Source organism: Stylophora pistillata, chromosome 5 (genome assembly GCF_964205215.1).
Source record: "Stylophora pistillata chromosome 5, jaStyPist1.2, whole genome shotgun sequence".
In the NCBI taxonomy this organism is placed as follows: domain Eukaryota; kingdom Metazoa; phylum Cnidaria; class Anthozoa; order Scleractinia; family Pocilloporidae; genus Stylophora; species Stylophora pistillata.
The window spans coordinates 29,941,614-29,949,841 of record NC_142523.1 but is presented as its reverse complement, the minus strand read 5'-3'; the positions used below and the strand labels follow the sequence as shown (position 1 = coordinate 29,949,841).

The 8,228-nt window shown below is 42.2% G+C and overlaps 1 pseudogene; it reads right to left on the bottom strand.

The window, feature by feature from the left end:
• Nucleotides 1-219: 219 nt before the first annotated feature.
• LOC148731364 (uncharacterized) lies at nt 220-7,502 on the bottom strand (annotated as a pseudogene).
• Nucleotides 7,503-8,228: the final 726 nt, after the last annotated feature.

Below are 8,228 nucleotides of genomic sequence, written 5' to 3'. Positions count from 1 at the left end.
GAAGCTCAAATGATATCAAATATAGCGAAAATATCAAAACGGTCTAGATTCTGGCGAAACTTCTCCAGCAAAGGGACAGCAACGTCTAAAAAGAATTTAAGGCCTTCGCCGTTTTTAAATTAGCCCAGTTTCTAGACTATCTACAAGTCCATCTTCTGTTCTTTTCAAAGCAGCTTAAACCTTAATTCACGAAGCACCTCCTTTTCTGTTGTAGCCGAGAGAAGTTCCTCCTGACCTCTCGTACCCTAACATGATCTTGACGGTATCTCGAAATAAAAATTACCAGTGCTCGATCAAGACAATGCTTGGCCTCTTGGAGTTCGCTCAGGTCACTGTGCAAGTTACCCAGATTGTTTTAATAGGCTGCAACATCAACATGATCGGGTCCAAGCTTCTTCAGACGAATCTCCAGTGCACGCTTATAGTAGTCTTTTGCTTGATCTGTTTCGCCCAGGTCACTGTGTAAACTACCCAGATTGTTGTAAGAGGCTGCAACATCAACATGATCAGTTCCAAGCTTCTTCAGACGAATCTCCAGTGCACGCTTATAGTAGTCTTTTACTTGATCTGTTTCGCCCAGGTCACTGTGTAAACTACCCAGATTGTTGTAAGAGGCTGCAACATGAACATGATCAGGTCCAAGCTTCTTCAGACGAATCTCCAGTGATTGATTATAGTAGTCTTTCGCTTGATCTGTATCGCCCAGCGCTTTGTGTAAAATACCCAGATTGTAGTAAGAGGTTGCAACATCAACATGATCAGGTCCTAGCTTCTTCAGAAGAATCTCCAGTGCACGCTTATAGTAGTCTTTTGCTTGATCTGTTTCGCCAAGGTCACTGTGTAAACTACCCAGATTGTTGTAAGAGGCTGCAACATGAACATGATCAGGTCCTAGCTTCTTTAGAAGAATCTCCAGTGCACGCTTATAGTAGTCTTTTGCTTGATCTGTTTCGCCCAGGTCACTGCGTAAACTACCCAGATCGTTGTAAGAGGCTGCATCATCAACATGATCAGGTCCAAGCTTCTTCAGACGAATCTCCAGTAATTGATTATAGTAGTCTTTTGCTTGATCTGTTTCGCCCAGCGCTTTGTGTAAAATACCCAGATTGTTTTAAGAGGTTGCAACATGAACATGATCAGGTCCTAGCTTCTTCAGAAGAATCTCCCGTGCACGCTTATAGTAGACTTTTGCTTGATCTGTTTCGCCCAGGTCACTGTGTAAACTACCCAGATTGTTGTAAGAGGCTGCAACTTTAACATGATCAGGTCCAAGCTTCTTCAGACGAATCTCCAGTGCACGCTTATAGTAGTCTTTTGCTTGATCTGTTTCGCCCAGGTCACTGTGTAGACTACCCAGATTGTTGTAAGAGGCTGCAACATCAACATGATCAGGTCCAAGCTTCTTCAGACGAATCTCCAGTGATTGATTATAGTAGTCTTTTGCTTGATCTGTTTCGCCCAGCGCTTTGTGTAAAATACCCAGATTGTTGTAAGAGGTTGCAACATCAACATGATCAGGTCCTAGCTTCTTTAGAAGAATCTCCAGTGCACGCTTATAGTAGTCTTTTGCTTGATCTGTTTCGCCCAGGTCACTGTGTAAACTACCCAGATTGTTGTAAGAGGCTGCAACTTTCACATGATCAGGTCCAAGCTTCTTCAGACGAATCTCCAGTGCACGCTTATAGTAGTCTTTTGCTTGATCTGTCTCGCCCAGGTCACTGTGTAGACTACCCAGATTGTTGTAAGAGGCTGCAACATCAACATGATCAGGTCCAAGCTTCTTCAGACGAGTCTCCAGTGCACGCTTATAGTAGTCTTTTGCTTGATCTGTATCGCCCAGGTCACTGTGTAAACTACCCAGATTGTTGTAAGAGGCTGCAACATCAACATGATCAGGTCCAAGCTTTTTCAGGCGAATCTCCAGTGATTGATTATAGTAGTCTTTTGCTTGATCTGTTTCGCCCAGCGCTTTGTGTAAAATACCCAGATTGTTGGAAGAGGTTGCAACATCAACATGATCAGGTCCTAGCTTCTTCAGACGAATCTCCAGTGCACGCTTATAGTAGTCTTTTGCTTGATCTGTTTCGCCCAGGTCACTGTGTAGACTACCCAGATTGTTGTAAGAGCCTGCAACATCAACATGATCAGGTCCAAGCTTCTTCAGACGAATCTCCAGTGATTGATTATAGTAGTCTTTTGCTTGATCTGTCTCGCCCAGCGCTTTGTGTAAAATACCCAGATTGTTGTAAGAGGCTGCAACATCAACATGATCAGGTCCTAGCTTCTTCAGAAGAATCTCCAGTGCACACTTACAGTAGTCTTTTGCTTGATCTGTTTCGCCCAGGTCACTGTGTAAACTACCCAGATTGTTGTAAGAGGCTGCAACATCAACATGAACAGGTCCAAGCTTCTTTAAACGAATCTCCAGTGATTGATTATAGTAGTCTTTTGCTTGATCTGTTTCGTCCAGGTCACTGTGTAAACTACCGAGATTGTTGTAAGAGGCTGCAACATCAACATGATCAGGTCCAAGCTTCTTCAGACGAATCTCCAGTGATTGATTACAGTAGTCTTTTGCTTGATCTGTTTCGCCCAGGTCACTGTGTAAACTACCCAGATTGTTGTAACAGGCTGCAACTTTAACATGATCAGGTCCAAGCTTCTTCAGACGAATCTCCAGTGCACGCTTATAGTAGTCTTTTGCTTGATCTGTTTCGCCCAGGTCACTGTGTAAACTACCCAGATTGTGGTAAGAGGCTGCAACATCAACATGATCAGGTCCAAGCTTCTTCAGACGAATCTCCAGTGATTGATTATAGTAGTCTTTTGCTTGATCTGTCTCGCCCAGCGCTTTGTGTAAAGTACCCAGATTGTTGTAAGAGGCTGCAACATCAACATGATCAGGTCCAAGCTTCTTCAGACGAATCTGCAGTGCACGCTTATAGTAGTCTTTTGCTTGCTCTGTTTCGCCCAGGTCACTGTGTAAACTACCTAGATTGTTGTAAGAGGCTGCAACATCAACATGATCAGGTCCAAGCTTTTTCAGACGAATCTCCAGTGATTGATTATAGTAGTCTTTTGCTTGACCTGTTTCGCCCAGCGCTTTGTATAAAATACCCAGATTGTAATAAGAGGTTGCAACATCAACATGATCAGGTCCTAGCTTCTTCAGAAGAATCTCCAGTGCACGCTTATAGTAGTCTTTTGCTTGATCTGTTTCGCCCAGGTCACTGTGTAAACTACCCAGATTGTTATAAGAGGCTGCAACTTTAACATGATCAGGTCCCAGCATCTTCAGACGAATCTCCAGTGCACGCTTATAGTAGTCTTTTGCTTGATCTGTTTCGCCCAGGTCACTGTGTAAACTACCCAGATTGTTTTAAGAGGCTGCAACATCAACATGATCAGGTCCAAGCTTCTTCAGACGAATCTCCAGTGATTGATTATAGTAGTCTTTTGCTTGATCTGTTTCGCCCAGGTCACTGTGTAAACTACCAAGATTGTTGTAAGAGGTTGCAACATTAACATGATCAGGTCCTAGCTTCATCAGACGAATCTCCAGTGCATCCTTATAGTAGTCTTTTGCTTGATCTGTTTCGCCCAGGTCACTGTGTAAACTACCCAGATTGTTGTAAGAGGCTGCAACTTTAACATGATCAGGTCCAAGCTTCTTCAGACGAATCTCCAGTGCACGCTTATAGTAGTCTTTTGCTTGATCTGTTTCGCCCAGGTCACTGTGTAAACTACCCAGATTGTTGTAAGAGGCTGCAACATGAACATGATCAGGTCCAAGCTTCTTCAGACGAATCTCCAGTGCACGCTTATAGTAGTCTTTTGCTTGATCTGTTTCGCCCAGGTCACTGTGTAAACTACCCAGATTGTTGTAAGAGGCTGCAACATCAACATGATCAGGTCCAAGCTTCTTCAGACGAATCTCCAGTGATTGATTATAGTAGTCTTTTGCTTGATCTGTTTCGCCCAGCGCTTTGTGTAAAATACCCAGATTGTTGTAAGAGGCTGCAACATCAACATGATCAGGTCCAAGCTTCTTCAGACGAATCTGCAGTGCACGCTTATAGTAGTCTTTTGCTTGCTCTGTTTTGACCAGGTCACTGTGTAAACTACCTAGATTGTTGTAAGAGGCTGCAACATCAACATGATCAGGTCCAAGCTTTTTCAGACGAATCTCCAGTGATTGATTATAGTAGTCTTTTGCTTGACCTGTTTCGCCCAGCGCTTTGTATAAAATACCCAGATTGTAATAAGAGGTTGCAACATCAACATGATCAGGTCCTAGCTTCTTCAGAAGAATCTCCAGTGCACGCTTATAGTAGTCTTTTGCTTGATCTGTTTCGCCCAGGTCACTGTGTAAACTACCCAGATTGTTATAAGAGGCTGCAACTTTAACATGATCAGGTCCAAGCATCTTCAGACGAATCTCCAGTGCACGCTTATAGTAGTCTTTTGCTTGATCTGTTTCGCCCAGGTCACTGTGTAAACTACCCAGATTGTTGTAAGAGGCTGCAACATCAACATGATCAGGTCCAAGCTTCTTCAGACGAATCTCCAGTGATTGATTATAGTAGTCTTTTGCTTGATCTGTTTCGCCCAGGTCACTGTGTAAACTACCAAGATTGTTGTAAGAGGTTGCAACATTAACATGATCAGGTCCTAGCTTCATCAGACGAATCTCCAGTGCACCCTTATAGTAGTCTTTTGCTTGATCTGTTTCGCCCAGGTCACTGTGTAAACTACCCAGATTGTTGTAAAAGGCTGCAACTTTAACATGATCAGGTCCAAGCTTCTTCAGACGAATCTCCAGTGCACGCTTATAGTAGTCTTTTGCTTGATCTGTTTCGCCCAGGTCACTGTGTAAACTACCCAGATTGTTGTAAGAGGCTGCAACATGAACATGATCAGGTCCAAGCTTCTTCACACGAATCTCCAGTGCACGCTTATAGTAGTCTTTTGCTTGATCGGTTTCGCCCAGGTCACTGTGTAAACTACCCAGATTGTTGTAAGAGGCTGCAACTTTAACATGATCAGGTCCAAGCTTCTTCAGACGAATCTCCAGGGCACGCTTATAGTAGTCTTTTGCTTGATCTGTTTCGCCCAGGGCACTGTGTAAACTACCCAGATTGTTGTAAGAGGCTGCAACATGAACATGATCAGTTCCAAGCTTCTTCAGACGAATCTCCAGTGCACGCTTATAGTAGTCTTTTGCTTGATCTGTTTCGCCCAGGTCACTGTGTAAACTACCCAGATTGTTGTAAGAGGCTGCAACATCAACATGATCAGGTCCCAGTTTCTTCAGCTCAATCTCCAGTGCATGATTATAGTAGTCTTCTGCTTGGTGTGTTTTGCCCAGCTCGTTATGTACAATACCCAAGTTGCTATAACATGCAGCTTTTTTCAGGTCCTCTCCTTCGTGACTTGTTTCAATCATTTTTAACTGCAATTTATAAAAGACTAACGCTGCTCCAAACTCACTGTGGTCATGGCACATGTCACCGAGGGTGCAAAGGCCACCAGCGTAAGAACTCAAAGACTTAAGTGCTCTTTCGGAGAATTCTGGCTTTTCTTTTCTAATTACCACATGTTCAAGTTTTAAGCTTAACATCTTTAAATGGGGAGCTAATTTTGTTCCCACATCAATAGAAGCTAATTTTTCGAATTTTGAGAATGACATTACAGCCCCATATACCACTTCGTAAAGTTCATCCTTTGTCCAATCTTTCGTCGCAGATTTAATAACATCGTGAACAATACTATGAGCTCGAATATAGACACCACTCACCTTTTCTTCTTCTTCCTCTTCTTCTTCCTCTTCTTCTTCCTCTTCTTCTTTTTCTTCAATCAGCAATAATGAACATTGATTCATTCTCATTCTCATCATATCTTCATCTTCAAAATCTTCATCTACTGCTCTGACGTACTCGATAACAGCTTCTTGAAGGATCGGCTGTAATGCACACACAGAGAGAAAATTGAAGATGTGATGGAAAATTATATCGTCCGCCATCGCCTTTTCGACAGCGAGTGTTATTACTTTGCTCATGGCGTTTGGATAGCTTGGATTGCTCTCAGCAAGTCTGATTTCAGTAGCACTTCGTTTCCCCTCTTCCAATTTCTTCAGGTAGTCGCTCCAGCCAAATTTCGAGGATACCTTACTCTGACGAACTTGTCGCACATACGTGGCTGCAGCCGCTAGGGCAAGTGGCTGGTAGTCTAATACCTTAGCAACTTCTTTCTCTATGTCATTAATTGGGATATCAGAAAGAATGCTCAGCAAAGAGCATGCGTCGTTAGGTTGCATTCCTGCGCTGACGGAAAGGTTTTGTACGGAAGAGCTTGTTAACGGCATAGACGCAGTGCCCTGCGTTGTTATTAGCATCTGGCCCCTTGCCCACACCTCGTTTCCTGCATCAGGCAAAAGACCGCTTGAAAGAGAGTTCCCATTATCAACTACCACCAGCCATGAAGTGTAATGCTTAATTTTTGCACCTATTAGGGACTTGAGATATGAAATCTTGTCGTCTGTGTTCAAATCCTTCGAGCCGTAAGTGTTTGTTATTTCATATCCGGGACATTTGCAATGTTGAGCAAAATCGACATACGAGTTCAAAATTGTTTCTGGGCTTTCAGCATTCAGTGTCATGACAAATGAAGCTGCGGGAGGTGTTTCTTTGACTTCGTCGTAGAATCGCTTGGCTGCTAAACGGGCCAGCTGAGATTTGCCACTTCCTGGATTTCCTGACAAATACAGTATGCTCATCCCATCATCGGTGCGTTTTAATGTTTGCAGGTTTCGCATAATTTCATCAACTTCAGATTCTCGAGCAGCGATGAGGTGTGTTGGTTTAGGAGGGAGAATGCAAAATGGAGAGACATCTGCGTGTAACTGTTCTTGCAAGGCAAGCCTCTGTTCTTCTTTTACTTGAAGTACCTTTTCTTTCTCTTGAAGCTCTTTTTCTTTTCCTTTAAGTTCCTTTTCCTTCTCTTTAAGTTTTTGTCTCAGGTCGTTAACCTCCCTTAAGGGGAAAATTACATTCTATGTGTAGATGCTTAAAGTGCACCTAACTCCTAAATTTCTTTTTCATGTTAAAAAAAATCTTTATGCTTTGGTGAGTATCCCTTCCAAAAACATTTTTGGATTTGGTCAAATCCTTAAATTTTTGTGCCCCGGTGAAGTATGGAAAATCGCATTAAAATCACCGCCATTTTGACTCACGACAGCGTTTCAAGGATCAAGAGTCTGGCGACTAATGTGACGTCACTTTGAGAACCCAACAATCTGTATTTCGCGCCATTTTGCACAGTTCACAGGTTATGTTTGGAATGTTAGATCGATATTGGTCGCAAATATGCCGCAGAATGAATCTAGTGCTAGAACGGCTTTCGCAGGTCAACCACTGGCTGAGAATTCCTTGAGCGTCTTCTCGAAGTGACGTCACAAGTCTACTCTGCCCAGATGCCCATTTACGCGGTCGTGGTCCATTCATATCTCGACTTCAACAGGGCATAAAAAAGTTAGGATTTAACCAAATCCAACAATTTTTTCGAGGAAATACTCACCAAAGCAGGAACATTTTTTTTAAGTGAAAAAAAAATTTAGGGGTCAGGTGCACTTTAAGTCACTGTTAGGGATCAGAGGATTATGTCCTGGTTTACATGTACAATTATGTTTTCCTCAGAATTATCACTGTCAGCTGCATTTACATGTAGTAGCAAACAGGTAATGTTGTTTTTATCATTATTATTAGTGTGATCATAGCCATTGCAATTCCCTCAAATGGGATCAGTGCTTTTTGTTGCTTTATTTTTCACTTATTATTCCTTTACAGGGTTTGTAATCCGACAGTGTAATCAGACAGTTGGCTGTAATCAGACAGCTAAAGCAGCTAATCATACTAGGTCCACTCAGCTTAGATATCCACCAATGACAAAATTAATTGCAGTAACCATAGCAACAACCATGTTTGTACTTACAGCTTTACTTTTCAGCTGTGATTGACAAATCAGACTCCTGCTCTGCATGTTTGTCTGATTTTGTTAATCACTGGTACGATTACAGACCCAATTGGAATCTACTTGGTCATGTTACCATTATTTATTATTTACCATTATTATCATTGTCATCATCTTGAGCATTATCAATATCACTATAATTATCAGTATCTATATTTATTTAATACTTTTTTGGTTATTTTAACATGAGCATTACGATT